The following is a 20,306-nucleotide window of genomic DNA, read 5'->3' as shown; positions in this document are numbered from 1 at the left end:
TTTCCGCAATGCTTTTAATGGAAATGTTTTTCCATTAAAAGCATTTGTGGAAAAGAGCGTCTAGATTGGCACGGATGCTTTTCCACAAAAAATCTAGATGCAGTTTTGTGCAAGAAAGCCCCCATCGCCATTTTCGCCACCGGGGCTTTTTTGTGCAAAACGGTTCTCAGTTGTCTACACTGGCCCTCTTGTGCAAATGCTTTGCGCAAGAGGGCTTTTTCCCCCAAACGGGAGAGTCATTGTATTTGCGGAAGAACACTGACAATCTTACATTAGATCATCAGTGTTCTTGCGCAAATTCAAAGCGGCCAGCGTGGACAGCTAGCAAGTTTTTCCGAAAAACTTGCCAGTGTAGACGCAGCCTAAATGTTTGCCTTTATTGATGAAATCATGGTCAGACTAAGGATCTAAGGATCAATGTTTGCTAGTAAGGGAGGAGTTGGGTTAGGGTAAAGCCTCACAACTGTGTGTAGGTCCAGCTATCATAGTCACAGTTGTGATAGGGAGTGGCATGTGGTGGAAACTGAGGAATGTGAAATAATGAAAAGCAGGAGCAGCCCGAGGCTGGCTGCAACAGCTGGCACCCTAGGCGAGGCGGCGCAATTGGCACCCCTGCCTGCACAGCCGTCAATGGCCATGATATCATCACGGGATGCCCCAGCGCCCCGTGACATCATCATCAGGCGCCCAGGCCAGCGGCGCCCTAGGCAGCTGCCTAGCACGCCTAGGCTTACGGGCCACCCCTGGTGAAAAGGAATGTTTGGGTGTCAAGCATGGGCTGCAGGACAGAGAATTTTGTATGTGTCACAGGGGAGGTTGAGGCTAGGTCTGCTAACCTGTCAGCTTGAGTAAACACTTGAGCATCTGGGTTTGCTCCTCCATAACTTTGATCATGTGCTCAGTGGCATCTTTCCTATTTCACACCTTTCACTCATGCATCACTCCTCCCTTTTTTGTGCCTCAACGGAGTAATGGTTCAGAACTTCCCTGACAAGATTCAGCCTATTAGGTCTCCTTCTTAGTTGACACAGTCTGTTACCTGTCAGCAGTCTTCTTAGCTCTCAAGGTCTCATTTGCAACATGGAATATAATAAAGGGATTGTTAAATTCCTGCTCAAAATTAAAACATTTTACTCCTAAGCACCTTTTTCAACATATGCATTCTGTGATGGGGCATTGGTCCTGCCCTGGCCCTTTAAGGGTTCAAACCCAGCCCTGGGAGAGGGGTGGAGCTGTGGATTCAGCAGCTGTGGCAGGAATTAACCAATTAGGGCCCAGCAGAGGGCAGTATAAATAAAGGCTCCTGGAGGGGTGGAGAGACTTGCTTTAGTGATGAAGTAGGAGGACCCTAGTTGCTAAGGAACTGTGACTTAGAATAGGACTGGGGAGGCTCCCAGGTTGCAGGGCCTGAAGCAAGGCCTGGGGCTACTAGGGCTGAAGAGAGGCAGCCAGGGTAGGCAAAAGCAGCAGGTCCATACCCTCTTGCCAACGATGAGTGGCCATTTCAGACTGCAGTTTGCCCCTGTGACAGGGGCTAGATGAAGACTGGCAGTGGGCCACTGAGGCAAGGTGGGCACAGGGGGATGTGGAAGGAACCGAAGGGTGGGTGCACTGCAGCAAGGCAGTACCCAAAGGGGAGGATGCCACGGTCTGGGAAGGATGTGGGTCCTAACACAGGGGCTATGTCTACACTGACAGCTTCTTGCGCAAGAACTCTTTTGTGGAAGAGTTCTTGTACAAAAACTCTTCCAGAAGAGAATGTCTACACTGCCATGTGCTTTTGCACAACAGCATCCATGCCAGTGTAGATGGTCTCTTACGCAAGAAAGCTCTGATGGCAATTTTAACCATAGGGCTTTCTTGCACATGAAATTCATGTTGCCTGTCTACACTGGCCTCTTGCGCAAGAAGAGTTGTGCAAGAGGGCTTATTCCTGAGCGGGAGCATCATAGTTCTTGCACAAGAAGCCCTGATTTTATACAGTAGAACGTCAGTTTACTTGCGCAAGAACACACGGTCAGCGTAGACAGGCAGCAAGTTTTTGCGCAAGAGCGGCCACTTTGGCGCAAGATTGTACCAGTGTAGACACAGCCTAGGTGGTGGAGAAGAATAGGTAACAGTAGGTGAGACAGCAGCCAAAAGGGGGAGCTCTGGCACTGAAACACTAATTCCCAGGAGGTGCCTGTTGTAGTGAGGCATGCCCTGCTACACAGCCACTTTCCCTGCTGGCCCTTGCAAGATCAAGATACACGTTTCTGCAGGTACTGAAAACAGTGAGTTTGGGGGAAAGAATGGGGGTTGAGAGTGTGCATAGGGGCATCTCAGAACTGTTCCTCACTCTGGCACTTCAAATGCAGAAGGTAAGGGCTTGAAAGAGACTTTAAAATACCTTACCACTAAAGATTTCTAGTTGAAGACTGCCCAAGATCACAGGTTTCCTGACCTTGAATGGTACCTCTGCCACCACCCAATACAAGAACTCCTTTGAGAGCCCAGGAAGACATTTGAGAATCTTCTTATGGGGTACCTTCAACTTCTTTAATCCTCCTCTGGAGAGAGTTTAAAAAAACCCAATCTGTAATTTCTTAATAGCTGACCTTGCAATCACACAATCCCCTTGGGCACATGCACACATCTGATTAAACATCGCCTATTCTACTCACATATTTGTTGTGCCAAGGTTTAGTTCTTCCCTAGGCATGGATGTCGCTGAATATTCCATGCCTGATACCTTGGCTTAATTCATGTTTCCTAGCACTGGTCACATGGACTCCCACAGGAGGATAACTGCTTCCAATTCAAAAGCCCACACTCTGTTTTCATTGGCTCTTCTGGCTTCCTGCCAACATTTCCTACTTACCTAGCATTCCTGAAGACTCTCTAGGACCCACTATTTACAGTTTTAACTCATTTAGGTTATTTAGTTAACAGAATGGCTGAAATGTTCAGAGAAGGGTATATCATGGCTCAATTTCCCAACCTGACACAGCGAGTGCAGAGATGGGGAGCCAGCTAGTAGAATAAACTCTGTAAAACCTGTCGCTGTGATTCCCAGACAAACTTGTCCAGTCTCAGTCTCTCTGAGATCCAAAAAAGATAAAGACTGATATGCTTGCTGCCACCCCCCCCCCCAAGTGAGTAAAAGAAAATATAAAATAAACCCTTTTCCAGGGAAGAGATCACTTGGGAATCCCCTCCCTAAGGCAAAGCTCTCCCGCCTGTCCTCTGTTTTGCTTGGACCAACCTCTGTTTTGCTTGGAGTTGAGAAAACAAACAGAGGGAATCCGCAGAGAACAATGGGCTCTGCTCCTCTTAGACGATTTAGGCAGGTAGGCTTAAAGACACAGCAATCAAAACAAAACTACTGTTGCAAGCATGGTAAATGACTGGGTGTTTAATAGCTATGGAGTGAAATAGACTCAGGAAATCCCTGGGTTATAATCCTTAGTTACAAAAGAGAAAAACTATTAGCTAGCTCACACGATTTCTAAACCCCCCAAATGAGGAAAACATTACAATAAAACTGACAGACTATCTAAACTTTTCCCTACTTACACATTTCAAGAAGTCCATTCCTGGGAAAGCCTGTCTCTGTCCATACCCAGAAAAAACTGCTCTGTCTCAAACAAAGAAGAGAGAGAAAAAACCCTCTCTCTGTTTGAAATTCCTAACTGCATTTTTATTGGCTGACTGCCCAAAGCCCCCTTTATCAGGGGCATTGTCAGTTGCTTAACCCTTTCCTCACTCTCCAGGTAAATCAGATTTTCCTTAGCAGCTCCTATTTATGACAGGGTAGTACGCCTCCCATTCATCACAGGACGTAAGAAAATAGTTGTGGCTTGTGCTGCAGGTTTGCACAGAAATCATTCTAATGTGCCACACTTCTCCACAGGCAGATCTCACTCTTGCTAATAGCTCACTGATGAGGGTAAGCAGGGAAACCAGGGCTCTACTTCTGGATGCTAGCAGGTGTTGCTTTACTCATTATGCAGACCAATTATGTGTCACTTTGGTTCCTGCAACACTGTCTATCATGGGGGTGGGGCAGGAAACATGGCTGCACTGCCATGGAACCTGTAACAGAAAAATCAACAAATACCTCAGGCAAAGTTTCCAGAGCCTCTCTGCAGGATTAATTTGAGATCTAAGTGTGCATTAACACCCTGCTTGAACATAATGTCTAGCAGGGCTATGCACAGCTCAGAAAAACACTGCTACCCTCCAACCTTTCCGTGCCCTACCTCCCCACACTGATAAAATTCAAAAGCTCTGCAGTGGTCCAAGCAAGAGAGCATTTAGTGTGAGAGCGAGCCCTGGTCAGCTGGGAAGATGCTTTGAGAACACTCCAGGCTGAGCCAGCCAGCAGGAAATGGAATTTAAATTTCCTGGGGCTGGCAAGAGAGGGAGGGCAGATTACTGTTTACTTGGCTGCAGGGCAGTGGAGTTCAAAGTGCTACTCAGAACGACTATTTAGGCATTTTGGGGAACATCCTAGAGTTCAATCAATAAAGGTGAAAAAAGCCTCCTATGTCTGATTGTTGACAGTAAAGAGAGAGGAAAAGAAAAAAGTCCCTGGTGGACGTGGAAATTTTCTGTCATCCAAACTGGGCATTTTTGCAGCCTTTGTTGCATTGCAGTGTGAATGCAATCCGAGTTTTGTCACCAAAAGGCTTTTTTGCTGTCAAAACTTGGTAGACATGCCCTTAATTCTCTTCTGAATCCAGTTATATTTTTGGGCTTCACATTTCCTAGCAATGAGTTCCAGAGGTTGAATGTGCATTGTGTGAAGTACTTCCTTTTGTTTGTTTTAAGTCTATTGCCTATTAATTTCATTAAGTGTCCCCCTTGTTCTTGTTTTATCTGAATGAGTAAATAACACTTCTTTATTCACTTTCTCCACACCAGTCAAGATTTTATAGACATCTATCAGGTTCCAGTGCCCTTGCCTCCTTCACTATCAGTAATGTAAATGAAAATTCTGCTCCCAGAGTAGGCATGTGAAAGTATAACTGAGTACACAGTTAACCGATGAGTCTGGGCTCATCAATTAATGTTCATAGTTACATGCAGGCTCTGATTACACAGAAAGCGGGCTTAAAAGTTGGCTTCCCATGTGCACCAGCTCCTGATGAGTCGCCTGCTGCCCCACACTGCTGGCTCTGTACAACAGGGTGGGGATAGGTGGGAGTTGGTATGCACAGGAAGCTGGGAAAGCCAGCTCCCTGCATGCGCCGGCTCTCAGGGAACTGACTGCTACCCCATATGTAATCACTTTTAGCGGTTACGTGGTATCTTAAACACATTTTAACATCTCTATTCCAGAGATCTCATCTCTGGGGAAATTTGGAGCTGAACTTTATGGACTGGGCTCACTTCTAGTTCTCATGATTCAACTCATAAGCTGACATTTCTCATATCAGTCATGTATAATAAATGAATCAAGGAAAAGGATGGCTGGGTAAAAACACACAAGAAAAATAAGAGGCATTTTAAATGAGGGAATTATCATGGGTGACATTCAGATTTTGGTAGAGAGGAGCAACTTTAACTGTGATTCCAGAGGCTACCTAGGCAGCTTAAAACTCAAGCTTTTTGCAGAGAGTAACTTAGAAATGTTCTCTCTCTCTCTCTCTCTCAAAAGAATCTCAGATAATGACCTCTAATACTAATATATTCTGACAACTTGTGGCACGCTACTTAAGGGACATTGATTAGCTTTTCAATTTTAAAATATATTTTTAAAATATATTCTTACTCTTACATTTGAAATAATTGTTGAAAAATTTAGATTACTTTCTATCATCTAGTCTACGTTCTTTTTGCAGTTCACCAAATTTACAATAGATCATTTGTTTGGAAACATCCTACTAGGGCAAGGCCATGTGTTTATAATGCATCTGCCTGAGGATATAGAGGTGTTTCCATATTGTAAAATAATAGACTATAAAGTGACTTAACAGGAGTGAAACTGACATGTTTGAATCACTTTCACAGTAGTGCCAACGCAAATGTTTAAGCACTAGAGATGTAAAAAGGTAACCATGTATCTGCTAAAAATCTTAGTGTTTACACACGCTATAGACTCTGCAGTATAAAGCTGGGCCAGAAGGGGCTGCCATCTCTGCTCCTAGTGACAGGGCAGCAGAGTTTAACAAATAACATTAACTGATAAGCATCAGCTTATTGGTTAAACCATTAATTGATTGAACTCTAACATTCCGATTACACACCATGAGTCAGGCTCATAAAAAATTATGAGAATGGTTTAAAAATATTGTGAATATGTAAAAGTAATAGATTTGTTTTTTAATTTGCTTTCTGCATTTTGAGCGTTTCAGGTGTGCTGGCATTACATCTTGAAGCTTTCTCCACAGCCACAAGAGTTAAAAACATACTTTTTCTTTAAGAATGAAGGCTAAAATAATCACATATCCTCTTGACTCCAGGAGCTGGGGCTTTAAGGAACACACTCATTAGCACAAGACTTATGGCAAAATCATCAGAGTTGACAATACTGCAGTTTCACTTCTGTTTAAAGATAGTTACTTTCCAGAAGGCTCTTAAGAAAAATATTACAGGGTCCAGTTTCAATTCTCTCAAGAGAATATTTAAAATGAAGCAAGAAGAAAATTCCACATTTTAAAGTTGAGGAAAAAAAGACTTATGAGGTATATCATGGTCAATTCAGGTAGGAAAAGAAATTAAGCAGGCATAGGAGCTTTGAGGAGCTCTTTCTTTTGAAAAAAAATTGGAGCATCAAATCTTCCAGTCCTTACTCAGATACCTGAGCCATCTTATCCAGGGCCACACATTTTGTCCGCATTGCCTCAGGGACTGTAGTTTTTTCTGAGAACAGTGCTGAGCATGCAATTGGTGTCAGTGAATAAGAACATAAGAATGGTTATATTGGGTCAGACCAGTGATACATCTAGCCCAGTATCCTATCTGCCGACAGTGGTCAATGCCAGCTGCTTCAGAGAGACTGAACGGAACAGGTAATCATTAAGTAATCTAGCCTGTCACACATTTACAGCTTCTGGCAAACAGATGCTAGAGATACAATAATACAATCTCATGAATAATACAAATCGTGACAATAATCATCAACTTTATAGATGCTATGGATGCAGTTTCTGTTCTTTGTTCTGGAATTGGCCTGAATATTGCTGAGAGCATAAGAATTTAAGACATAAATATATTTAATACTCATATGACGCTTTCTCAATTCTTCCTTTCCTCAGACTCAGAACAAAAAATTATACAAAATAGTTTTCAGTTAAACATAAAATTTCACAGCAGCCATTACTCTATGGGCCTGCCTGGAGCTAAATCTGCTACCCTTTAGGGGTTAAATAATTTCTCATTTGACTCGCATTTTCTCTCTTTCTTTATCGTTTCTCTCCTCTGTGCTGCTTTTTAAGTGTCATCATTTCTAATTGAGCTGAGACCATTTGCTGGAGTCTTAGAGAACTGCCATTCTTGGAGTTTCTCCCATCTATAATTAGAGTTCTCTCTCTCTCTTTTGGCAGCATGTAGTAGAGAGAAGCTGGTCCACTGGACAGAGAGCTAGCTCTCAGAGACCTATATTTTCCTCTTGTCATGGACTTCCTGTATGGCTTTAGGGACAGAGTTTCAAATGTTTTAGGCACCCTAAGGTGCAGCTAGCTGCTGCCAGGATTTACAAGGAACGTAGTCCTGTAGGTGCTTTTAAAAATCCCACTAGGTGCCTAAATATCTTTGAAAATCTGGCCTTTAGTCTGTGTGTGCCTCAGTGATTGGTCCCACAGGTAGAATGGGAACTTGTCTATACCTGTCTACTATACCTTGTTTATACCTTGCCTATACTTGTCTACTAGCTCTTTCCTGGGTTTAGCCCCTTCTTTCCACCCATCTTCACCTAATGACTCCCTTTTCTGGATGTAACCCCTCCTCCTGCCACCTCCCGGGGATTCCTGTTTTATAGGCTAAGAAATCCAGATCCTTAATTTAATTTATTTTATTTTAAGGTGCTGCAGGACCATTCATTATTTAACTTTTTTTTTTTTCAGTTAAAGGCTAACAGGGCTACCCTGCTGAGACTTACTTTAATTACCAGCCCCTTTTTTTTTCATCTTGCTTCTGTCTGTAAACAAAACACTGACCCTCTGACCCAGGGCAGGAGCCGGGAGCAGCACTTCTCCTCTGATGAACTCACATTCCACATAAACTTAAAAAACAACAAATGATCTGGTAGCACTTTATAGACTAACAAAACATGTAGCTGGTGGTATGAGCTTTCGTGGGCACAGCCCACTTCAGATGACTGGAATTTTGAGTTTAGGATGTACAGAGGCTGCAGGGCAGTTAAGTGAGCTCTGCCTGAGGCTAGGATCCATACAGCCAGGAAAGCTCCTATATGAAATTCGGGGTGGCTGGAGCTCCCCACTCTGCCCAAATTGCATACTGTGCATTATTTACAAGAGCAAGCTGCCATAGGCCTTGAGTTATACAGACCCATGATTCCCCAGCACCAGTAATATTGCTGGCCATGGGTTAGACTCCACCAAAGCTGGATGCCTGCCACTTGTGTGTTCTTCACCCACTGCCCCTGGGTGACTTCAAAAACCCTGGAGGTCCCTGGCAACACCACCAACAGCTTGGGGTGTGTGTATGGGGAGGGGGATAGAGTGGCTTCTTGCAGCTTACTCCCTGTGGCTGCTGGCACATGTAGCCCCTGTGGCCTGGGGGGTGTGGTGTCTCCTTGCTGTGTGCTGCTTTTGCAGCTGGAGAAGTGCACAGAGAGCACCCCCTCCTTAGGCCACATAGATGTGTTGGCAACCAAGCATAGCAAGCAGGAGGAAGCCGATCTAGCCCTGCTGTGCTGCTGCTGATGGCAGTGGGGGTCCCAGGAACATTTTTAGTTGCCTGGGGGTGGCACGCACAGCTGACAGAGAGAGCATGTGGAGGCAGCAGGTGGGCAGCAGTGCCCAGAGACACGGCCCTTAGGAGCCATTGCCACAGGAGGATGCCTTAGGTAAGTGTGGCACCCCCACCCCCTTGTGCATCTTACTGCTTCCAGAGCCTGCATCCTCTCCCCCACACTCTCCTCCAGCTCCCAAATTTCCTTCCAGAGCCTGCACCCAGGACCCCAACTCCTGCCAGTGCCCAGACTCCATCCCAGAGCCTGTATCCCTCACCCACTCCTACACCCAAACTCCTTCCCAGAGCCTGTACACCTCCTGTCCCCAGAGCCCCGTATACCCCCCTCCTGCACCCCAACTTCCTCCCAAAGCTTGCTCCCCAATCTCCTGCCCCAGCACAGCCTGCACCCAAACTCCCTCCCAGAGCCGTAGGCAGGTGGGGATGGAGAGGTGCATACTGGGCACCACCAACCTTTCTGCCAACCTGCCAGCCCTGCAGGCGGCCCCCGGAAAGCGGATTCCTCTTTTGTTTAGCTGCGTTGTTACCAATCGCCGACCAGCCTCCCTCCAGTCCGGCTATTGGCTGGGAGCGGCCTGTCCCACGGGGGCAGCGGGCACCTTGCACCGCGCCCGGGGAGAGAGCGAACTCCGCGCTGGCCGCCTCCTCCCGCGCCTCAGCCAGCCCTTGCCCGGCGGCAGCAGCAGCCGCGCTCAGGGATGCTCTGCCGCCCGCCCCGCCTGACACCCTGCGCGGCCCCGCCGGCTGCCCTGGCAGCGGGGAGGCGCTCGGGGCTGGCAGCTGCCGCGGCTCCGAGGCTGAGGCAAGAGAGAGACGCGCCGGGCTCCCGCGGGCAGCGGCGGCCACTGCGTTGCCGGTGAGGGCTGGAGACCAGCCCAGGCCCCAGCTGCGCTCGGCCGGGGACGCTCCCGCAGGTGCAGAGCGGCGGCGGGAAGGGAGGCAGGTAGGTGGGACAGAGACTTTCCCTGGGAGCAAGTTGGGGACCGCGGGCAGCGGCTCCTTGCGCGCTGCGCGAACCGCGCGCGGGGAAAGGGGGCTGGACCCCGGCCACTCCTCCCCGCCCGCTCCCCGGGCTCCGGCCTGCAGAGGGAGCTCGCGGGAGCAGGTGCCTGTGCGTATCCACCGCGGGCCGCCCTGGGAGAGACTCCCACTGCCGGGGCTCTGCACCGAGCCAGCCCCAGTCCCTTGCTCTTCCTTTCCCCCGTTACCCCACCGCCTCAGAGCCGGGCTGCTCCCGTGTTGCCCCGGCCGCGTGAGGAGCGCCCGGGCTCGCTGCCGCCCTCCCGGCCCCGCTCCGGTGTGGGGAGCGAGGTAGGGCTGAGCGCTCCGCCGCCCAGCTCGGCTGAATTACGCAGAGTTGCCCCGGGCTGCCTCGGCAGCCAGTCCAAGGAGGATGCTGCCGGAACAAGCCTGTTCCAGGTAAGCCCATTTCTTAACGGGAGTTGCGGGGTGGGTGCGATCGTCGCTTTCTGGGCGCCCGGGGGAAGGAGCACGGAGGTAGAAATCACATATCTAAACGGGGGGCAGGCAGCACCGCTGGCAAAGCCCGGTCCTCGCTCGCGCGACTTTAAAGAGGCAAGAGTAGCCGAGACCAAGGGCTGCTCAATCTTCCTCTCTCCCTGCTTCCTGCGTGCTAATCTGGGTGATGTTGGCACGTGTGGATGAGAGCCTGGCCTTGCAATTGATCGCTGAGTTCCGGTGGTCTAGTAAATTAGCGAGGTGTGTCTCCCCCTTGTCCTGAGACTGACGCTGCAATCAGTCCTTAGTAAATTGGAGACCCACGTCTCTGGAACACTACAAGCGAGGGTCATGACTGCAGAGAATTTAACACACCCATTCCCCTTTCAGCTGATAAAAAAGCTAAAGAATTTATTGTGGATCATATTATTTTCCCTTTGGCAGGAAATCTAAGAATTTATAGTAATACAGACCAGTGGGGTAACCTCTCCCCCATGTAAAACTGCTCTATAAATTGGTGGGAGTAGCCTGTACCATCCTAATATCTTTCTCTTCTCTCCTATTGTGCGAGACATTGTAAGAGAGAGAACTAATTGCTATTGTTTATCGTTGTGGGTGTGTTTACAATGGGTTCCCACAGGGATTTGTGCTTGGTCCTGTGCTTTTAAACATTTTTATCAATGACTTGGAAGCAAAACAATAAAATTGTTATTGCTGAAGTTTGTCGATGACACACAGATTGGATGACTGGTAAATAATGAACAGGGTAGGGTCTGGCTTGCTTGGGGAACTGGGAGGATGTAACCAATACACATTTCAGTACAGCCAAATGTTAAGTCCTATATATTGGAACAAAGAATGCAAACCATGCTAATAGGATCCTAGGAAGCAGTAACTCTGAGAAAGACTTGAGGGAATGGTGCTGCAAGATTGCCCCTCCCTCATTCCTTCAAAAACAAATTACAGTAATTTGGGTATGCCTGCACTATGCAGCGTTTAGCGACAAGGCTGTGTTGACACAGCTGTCATTAAAAGTCAGCATGTATGAATGAAGAGCATGTATGAATGAAGAGCATGTAGAGCATATTTCTACCCCCATTAGTGTCTCTGATGCTGGCAAATCAGCATGCATACGTGCATTTGCCACACTAAAACTTTGTTCAAAAGCTTCAGGGGGTAGCCGAATTAGTCTGTAACAGGAAAAACTTAAAAAACAACAAATAGACTAGTAACTCCTTAAAGCCTAACAAAACATGTAGAGGGTATCATGAGCTTTCATGGACACAACCTACTTTGTCAGATGACAGGAGTGTTAGAAGTCCAGATCCAAAAATAAATAAGGGGGATAGCTGGGGGTGTTGGTTGCGTAGGGTTTGAGAAGAGAGTTTACATAGCTGGATAAACCAGTAGTGAGCATGCTGATACCAGAGATGATGGAACGTCCAGCTATGTAGACTCTCTTCTCAAACCCTATGCAATCAACACCCCCAGCTATCTCTGAGATACTACTGACTTCTTAAGGAAACTACAAAACATCGATAACTTCCCCGATAAGACCATCCTTGCCACCATGGATGTAGAAGCTCTATACACCAACATCCCACATGAAGACGGATTACAAGCAATTAGAAACACTATCCCAGAGGACACCACTGCCAACCTGATAGCAGACCTATGTAACTTTGTTCTCACCCACAATTATTTCCAGTTTGAGAACAACTTATACCTCCAGATCAGTGGCACAGCCATGGGTACATGCATGGCCCCACAGTATGCTAATATCTTTATGGCTGACCTAGAACGTTTCCTCAACTCCTGTCCCCTTTTACCCTTCTCTACTTACGCTACATCAATGACATCTTTATGATCTGGATACATGGCCAAGAAACACTGGAGACATTCCACAGAGATTTTAACAACCTACACCCCACCATCAATTTCAGGCTGGACCATTCTACACGAGAGATCCATTTCCTGAACACCACAGTACAAATAGCAATGGAAAATTAGACACCAGTCTCTACAGAAAACCCACTGACTCATACAGTTACCTACATGCTTCCAGCTCCCATCCAGAACACACCATACGATCCATCATCTATAGCCAAGCCCTTCGATACAACTGCGTCTGCTCTAATCCCACTGATAGAGACCAGAAAATTCAGGGTCTCTACCAAGCATTTATAAACCTCAACTACCCACCCAGAGAAATAAAAAAGCAAATTGAAAGAGCCAGACGAATACCTAGAAACCATCTACTTCAAGACAGACCTAAGAAAACCAACAATAGAACACCACTTGTCATCACCTACAGCCCCCAATTTAAACCTGTCCAACACATTATCAATAAACTACAGCCTATACTGGAACAGGATACTAAACCCCAAGATACTCTGGGAGACAAACCCATAGTCTCCTATAGGCAACCACCTAACCTCAAGATGATTCTTACCAACAACCACAGGACATACCACACTGGTATCTTCCCTTGCAACAAACCCTGTTGCCAGCTTTGTCCACATATTTACTCTGCTGATACCATTATTGGACCTAACCAATTCAGTTATAAGATCAAAAACACACATTCCTGCGCATCCAGAAATATAATTTATGCTATCATGTGCCAAAAGTGTCCGTCTGCTATGTACATTGGACAAACGTCTCAGACACTTCGCCAAAGGATCAATGCCCACAAAACAGATATTAGACAGGATCACAAAGAAAAAACAGTTTCTTGCCATTTCAACCAGAAAGGACATTGTCTCAACAACTTGAATACCTGTATCCTGCTTCAAAGGTCTTTTAAGACTACACTTGAAAGAGAATCCTCTGAACTGTCATTCATACTTAAATTCGACACTTTACATCTAAGTTTGAATAAAGACTCTAATTATCTTACCCATTACAAAGATAGCTTCCCCAATTATCACCTCTAATATTATTAGCTCACAGACATTTACCCCCCCATACCCCTTCTGTTCTGAAATGTGATTTGTCCTTTACATATGTGTTCATTTTTTTAATTGTATCCTTCGGTGTATATGGTTGTGACAATTTTCTTCCACTGGCCCACGAAAGCTCATCACCTAATAAACCATCTTGTTAGTCTTTAAAGTGCGACATAGTCCTGTTTTCTGTTTCAGCTACACCAGACTAACACAGCTACATTTCTATCACTATTCTAGGTAGATTAAAGTGTTCTCCAACAGGTTTTTGTGCATTGCTTTTTTGGATATCTGATTTGTGTTAATTAATTCTTTCCTGTAGGGATTGTCCAGTTTGGCCAATATACATGGGGCAATCCTGGCATTTGATGGCATAGATCACATTGTTAGATGTGCAGTTAAACAAGCCTCTGATTTGGTGGCTGATATGGTTAGGTCCAGTGATGAAATCACTAGTGTAACTGTGTGGGCAGAGTTGGCACAGGGGCTGATTGCAGGGGTGGGTTCCTGGATGATTATGATGGAGGTGTGTTGAACGGTTATTGGAAATAATTGGTTTGAGGTTAGGGGGTTGTCTGTAGGCGAGGATTGGCCTTTCCTCTAAGGCCTTTGAGAATGAGGGGTCATTTTCCAGGACAGGTTGTAGATTGTGGATAAAGCCTTGGAAGGGTTTAAGTTGTGGACTGTAGATGATGACATGTTTTCTTTATTTATGGCAGGGATGGGGAACCTTTTTAGGGTTGGGGTGAGGTCAGTGACCCACAGAAAAATCAATTGGGAACTACACAAGTGAGAAGCAAAAATAAAACTTCTCCCAAAACCCCCAACCCTCACTGATGTGGCCCCTAACTGAGATAGCTCACTCTTCTGGCACTCCAGCCCCACGAGTGAAGGGAAGGGACAGGGAGGACTGAGGTTCAGAGCTTCCCATAAGTCAGGTTTACTTTTCTGGGGTTCTGGAGTTAGTGGATTTTGTGGATCTCCTTAGGCTCTGGGGTGGGGACAATAATGAGGGGTTCAATATGTGGGACAGAGCTGCCAGTGAGTGGCATAGGAATGCAGGATCTGGGTGGGAGGTGTGGTGCAGGATGGGGTGAAAAGGGCAGGGTCTGGAAGGGAGTTTGGTGGCCGGAGAGGGTGTGGGGTGTGGGTACAAGAGGGAGTTTGGGGCGGGGAGAGTAATGCAGAAAAGGTGAGAGGCTGAGAATGCAGCCAAATAGCTAGTTGGGGAGGGAGGTAAAGAAATGGGGAGTAAAGAAAAGTGCAGCTTCTGCAAAGTAAAATTGTATCCCCCTCCTCACATCTTCCCTCTGTTGCAACCTTGCTCCCCTCAACCCCATGATTTCCCCTGCCCCAGAGCATGATCCCCTGCATCGCCCCATCCCCCTCAGTGCAATCCCTGCTCCCTCCCACCATGCCCCTCATCCTCCTTCACCCCCCTTGTACCTCTACAACCCTGTGCCCCCAGTGTGCACACTGCTAGGGCAGCAGCACTGGGACTCTCAGCCCGCAGGAGCAGTGCTGGGGCAAGGACAGAGTCACTTCCATGCCTGGCCTAGCTCTTTGCCATGACTCGCCCCTCACCTGCAGGCTGCACCTCTGGGGCTGGGGCAGGTAGAGCCCTGGGCTGCTCGGGGCTGGTTCCAGCCTGGCCAGGCGCAGCAGGGTGCTGGGGAAGGGGATCCCCGCGCCTGCACACACACTGTGGGGAGCAGCGTGGCACAGTCCAGATCCCGGCACCCCATGGAGGTGGCAGCAACTCATGACCGGCCACCCCCGGATCTGCAGAGCAGCTCCAGCCCCGCTGCCTCCTGGAGCAGGTAGCAGAGCCTGTGGCTGAAGGGCAGTGTTAACCCCTTATCTCCTGGGAGCTGCAGATCCAGGCTGGGCAGGGGCAGCCCCAGGGATGTGGAGCCCAGTGTGGGGTCATGCTTTCCCGCTCCAATTGCCGGGCTGATCTGGTCCTGACACACCCACGCCTCTTCTGCCCCTGCTTGCCCTTCCAGTAGGAAGCTGGAGCTGGTTCTCAAGCCTACACTTGCATGGCGACCGCAAGGCCCCAGCAGCTGCCAGGGGAGCGAGGGTGGGCTGAGCTCCTGCCCAGTGTGCCACTAAAAATCGACTCGCATGTCACTTATGGCACGCGTGCTGTGGATTGCTGACCCCTGTCCTAAAGTTTTGCTTCACTATGTTTATTGCTTTTGCAAGTGGACCTTGTGTAGTATGAAGGAGGGGGAAATTGATTACCTTTCCCACACTCAGGAAGGGAAAGAGTGGCAAAATAGATCAGAGATAGCTGAAGTGAGAATGGCCCAGCCTGGAAGGAGAGACAGTGGTTTAAGTCCCAGCATAGTGGTTTAAGTTGTAGATTAACGAGAAGCATTTAAAAGTCATTGGTGGAATATGCTCTTTTTTTAGCTTTTAAGAGCTGTCTTCCATTTTTCATGACTACTTCCAGAACCCTAACATTTCTCCCTCTTGGTGTTTCTTTGCCAACTGAATTCCCCATCTCAAATTCTCTCTGTCTGAGGGATGTAAAATCCTGTTAAATTAACCAGTTAAATGTTATGTTTAAACAGTTCACTGATTAACTGGGAGTGGTGGGGGTGGGGAGGGGGGGGCAATCAAGCAGTTCCCCTCACCTGCTGCAGCCAGGCTGAAGCGGCTCCTTGTTGTTGGTGGGGGCTACTCTGGTGGGGCTAGAGCACCCTTGCCTGCAGTGCACTGGGCCAGGCTTGCCACAGGGGGCTGCTGCAGCTGGGCAGGAGCAGGCCCCTGCCCACGACTGTTCCAGTCCCCACCAGTTAACCGTAACTGGTAAGCGTCACCTGGAAGGGGTGATGCTTTCTGGTTAACTATTTACATCCCTACTCTGTCTTGACCACTAGATTTGTAAATGACTGTGTGAGCTGCCTGTTTTGGAAGGTCTGATGGTCTTTTATCGGTTGTCTTTTTGCTTTGTAACTTGTCCAGGTATTTCAGTATCTGTGGGTTACCACCCTGAGGCACATAATGTCAATTTTGAAAAAATACACATCGTGTTTGAGGTTTTAACTCCTTTCTATAGCTCAGAAGTGAAGAAATTATCAAAATGAGTAGTAACATATACATATCTTCGAAAACAGGATTTGATACTGGTTGGACCTGCTTGGTCCGGCACCATTGGGACCTGACCTGTCCTGGATGAGGGATTTTGCTGGACCAGGGGTGGTAATTTCTGGCCTCCCCGCCTATAGCCCTGGCCTGTCTCCTGCCCTCTCAGCTGGCTCTCCCTTCTCATTGACCCTGCTGCCCTGTCAGCCCCCACTTCCCTACCTGGCAGCCCTGCCACCTATACACATTGGGCTCCTGCTGTCATTCCCATCTCCTGCTGCTGTGCCAGGAAGCCCTGCTGCCTCTGTGCCTTAGGTTCCCACTGCTGGGCCAGGCAGCCCTCCCGACTGTGCACACACCAGGCTTCTGCTGTAGTGCCCGGCATCCCCAGTGCCTTCGTGCACTGGGCTCTGAATACCGTGGTGTGCATCCCTGCTGCCTCTGTGTTCTGGGTTGCCACTGCAGAGCCTGGCTGCTTCTGCCGCGCCAGGCAGCCCAGCAGCCTCTGTGCCAGACTCCCGCTAAGGATGTTAAATAGCAGTTAATTGACTAGTCGATGGAATTTCCGTCAACTAGTCGATAGGCACTTGCGCACCCTCCTTTGAAATGTACACGGGCCCCCGGTGGGGCTCTTGTACATTTCAAAGGAGGAATGCAGAACTCCACATACAGCCTGGGGCCAGTGGGAAGTCCCGCTGACTCTGGCTGCACGTGGGTTCCTTCTTTGAAATGCACATGAATCCCCAGCGGGGTCTCTTGTGCATTTCAAAGCCATGGAGCCTGAGGTCAGCGGGGGACTCCCCTGCTGATTCTGCGCTCCCCGTGCTGATATGTGGTTCAAAGGGACAACCGCCGCACAGCTGATCTACGGATCAGCTGTTAGGTGGCTGTCCCAATAAACCATGCATCCTAGTGATTCAAAGGGACAGCTTCCTGGAGTCCAGGGTGAGCTGGAGATTCTCCAGCTGATTCTGTGCTCCTGCGGCATTTCCCCAGAACCCAGCTGATCCCTCTGGGTGGAAAAGGAAATTGACTTGGCACAAAACAGACTATGCCACTTTTGTCTAAGTTTGATTCATCTGAAGAAGTGGGCTGTGCCCATGAAAGCTCATTATACCATCGGCATGTTTTGTTAGTCTTTAAGGTACTGCAAGACTATTTGTTGTTTTTAAAGGTTTTTTTTCAAGTTTGTACTGCTGGACTGAGAAAGAGAAAGAGAAGGGAAAGAAGATGGCTGCATTTTGTTCAGTCTCCCATGTGAAGCCTCAGATCCAGAGGGGAGCACGCAAATATAGCTGAAAGAGCCTAGACCCTGACTATCTGGCGGCAATTCCCTGTCACTTTTCTGTAATTTGCCGCTGTGATCCCAATCTGTAACTTTCAGTTCAGCTGTAATTTCTGTCCTATCTTTTAGATAGTGTTATCTTTTGTATTGCTGATATAACCCTAGTAGATCTTAGAGATAAGATAAAAATCCTTTAAAATTTATACCACTCCCACATGTTAATAGGAGCCTGACTTAGAGCACTATGTTTCCAGGGGAGGGCTGGCAAAATGGCTTTTTTATCTCAATTAAATATGTCTCTAGATTAATGTTTAAGTTCCCCATGAAAGTTCCATGTTCAGGTGTCTGTGTCTACAGACAGAAATGGATTATACTGATTTTTTTCAGCTAATTGTTTATTAAGACACGTTGCTACAGATCTTGGTTCCGGATCAGCTCATTGCCCCAGAGGGGACATAATTAGTTTGTATATATAAGGAGTTACTAAAAGGCTGTGGTGAAAGCTATTGTGGGGTGGGGAATGGCTTTCTTTAGAGGACTGATTGCATTGTGTGATGGGCTGATTAATAATGGTCCACTGAAGTCAATGGGAAGACACCCATTGGGACCTTAGAGTTAGACCCTTACAACTCAGTGTGTACTACATACTATGTAGGGAAACATGGGAACAGCGAAGTACCTGCAAAGAAGGAGGAAATCTCTTCAAGGCAAGTGATGTCTCATAACAATGGTATTACAGTAAAACTTCAGTGGTCCGGCATCCAATGGTCTGGCATTCCTGATGGTCCGGCACCATCTGGAACCCAGAAGTGCTCTGGGCAGCCAGACAATTGGAGCTGCTCTGCCCTCGGCTTCCCCGATTCAGCCGCTGCTGAAACTGACCAGCGGCTGACTCTGGGTAGCCCGGGGCAGAGCAGCTGGGGTGCTCTGCCCCGGGCTTCCCAGAGTCAGCCGCTAGTCAATTTCAGCAGCGGCTGATTTGGGGACGCCTGGGGTAGAGCAGTTGGGGTGCTGCCAGGTTGGTTCCACAGCGTGGAGGGGCGCATCCCCCCACACTCCACCCCAGACCTCTCATAGCCCCCCTTTCCTATAGTCCGGCATATCTGATAATCCGGCACCCCCTGGGTCCTAAAGGTGCCGGATTACTGGAAGTTTACTGTAGTTGGATTATGGTGCATAGTATCAGTACACAGCAATCTTATAGCCAGGGGATCAACTGGAGGAACAACCATGCAACATGAATGGATTTCTTCCTTCCTGTAAATTACTGGATTTTCTTGGTATCATCCAGACACTATGGAAGCCACTGCCTATAAGGGAAACAGTGTCGCCAAGGCTTTGGCATTAGATTTCTGGGAGAAAATGCTGTTTGAAAGCAGTCCATCTGTCATTTTGTGCTTTTTTTAGGAATAGTATTAGTAGTTATAACGTGTCAGGATGGTGGGTTTTGTGCTATAGTGGGATTTACGTTGGAGTTGGTCCCTTATTTCTGAAGCCATTGTACTACAGGAGCATAGCAAGGTCAATTTTAAGGGGCAGGTAAGGAGAAGTAAATGGGGAAACAAGAAATTGAACCTGTTTCGCAGTATATTTATCTTTGGTCTATTTTTTTATCTTAAAATGTGTTAATGATAACTATTTCTGAAAAGTCAAAGATATCAAAGTCATGGATACCTTCATAGGTATCGTATCAGAAGGCTGAAGAAAAACAAACATACTGATTTTTCAAAAAAGGAAAATTGTGTCCTGGAAATTATTGTCCTGTCTCTTTTCTAGTAAAGTATAGAATACATATTTTTAAAAAAATGATCCAGTGAAAAATGGGAATATGAGTTAGAAACAGCATGGGTTTACAAAAGTAAAATTTACCAGTGGAATCTGATATTTTGAAAATTGGATAACAAAATTAATAGACAAGATAAAATGATGAATTCCTGGATTTTAATGGAGTATTTAATACTGCATCTTGTGAAATTTTATTAATTCAAGTCAGTATGTTAATATTATCACATGGATTTAAAACTATTCAAAGCACTGTAAACTAGATATAATAAGAAAAACTGCTTAGTAACCAGGGCAGGGAGAGGATGTGTACAGCAGGGTATTTCAGGGACCAATGAAAAGTCTGGTTTCATTAAGATATAGTTACTTGGTCTGATTTTTAGAAAATTTAAGTACCTCTGACTTCCTATGGTAATGTGAGCTACAGGTGCTAGGAACTCCTGAATGTCAACCCATTTTTATTTAGGAGCCATAATAAGAATTAATAAGCCTCGTTTTAGGCACCTCAGTTTGCAAATTGTGATTTAAACACCTTCATTAATAATTTGCAAGAAGGAGTACAGGGAGTTAGTGACATCTACAGATATGAAATAGAGAGATGTAAATGTTAGCATGGGCAAGAAATAATGCATAGTGATCCAGAGAAATGAGGGGAAAGGGCAGAAAATAAGATTGATGCTTGAACAATGATTCTAAGAGGAAATCATCCAAAACATGCATACATGATGCATAGTAGAACTGATAGTCAAATTGTACCTCTTTCTGGTTTTGTCTAAACTTGCTTTTTCCCATTTTACCATGTCCAGCAATCTGCAGATCTACTG

At 46.9% G+C, this 20,306-nt stretch overlaps 1 protein-coding gene across 2 annotated transcripts in view; it reads left to right on the top strand.

Moving 5' to 3' along the window:
* The first annotated feature begins 9,469 nt into the window (after nt 1-9,469).
* SYTL5 (synaptotagmin like 5) overlaps nt 9,470-20,306 on the top strand; it is a 153,719-nt gene continuing 142,882 nt past the window's right edge. The window contains exon 1 of one of the 2 annotated variants that reach the window (XM_089774612.1): nt 9,470-9,862. The gene's annotated coding sequence lies outside the window, so the exon portion shown is untranslated. Of the gene's footprint in view, nt 9,863-9,897; nt 10,339-20,306 lie in introns of those variants that run through there. The other variant, XM_089774611.1, reaches the window with a different exon arrangement.

The sequence above is a fragment of the Pelodiscus sinensis genome, chromosome 1 (genome assembly GCF_052426305.1).
Source record: "Pelodiscus sinensis isolate ZL-2025 chromosome 1, ASM5242630v1, whole genome shotgun sequence".
Lineage (NCBI taxonomy): Eukaryota > Metazoa > Chordata > Testudines > Trionychidae > Pelodiscus > Pelodiscus sinensis.
This window is presented reverse-complemented; position numbering and strand designations above follow the sequence as displayed.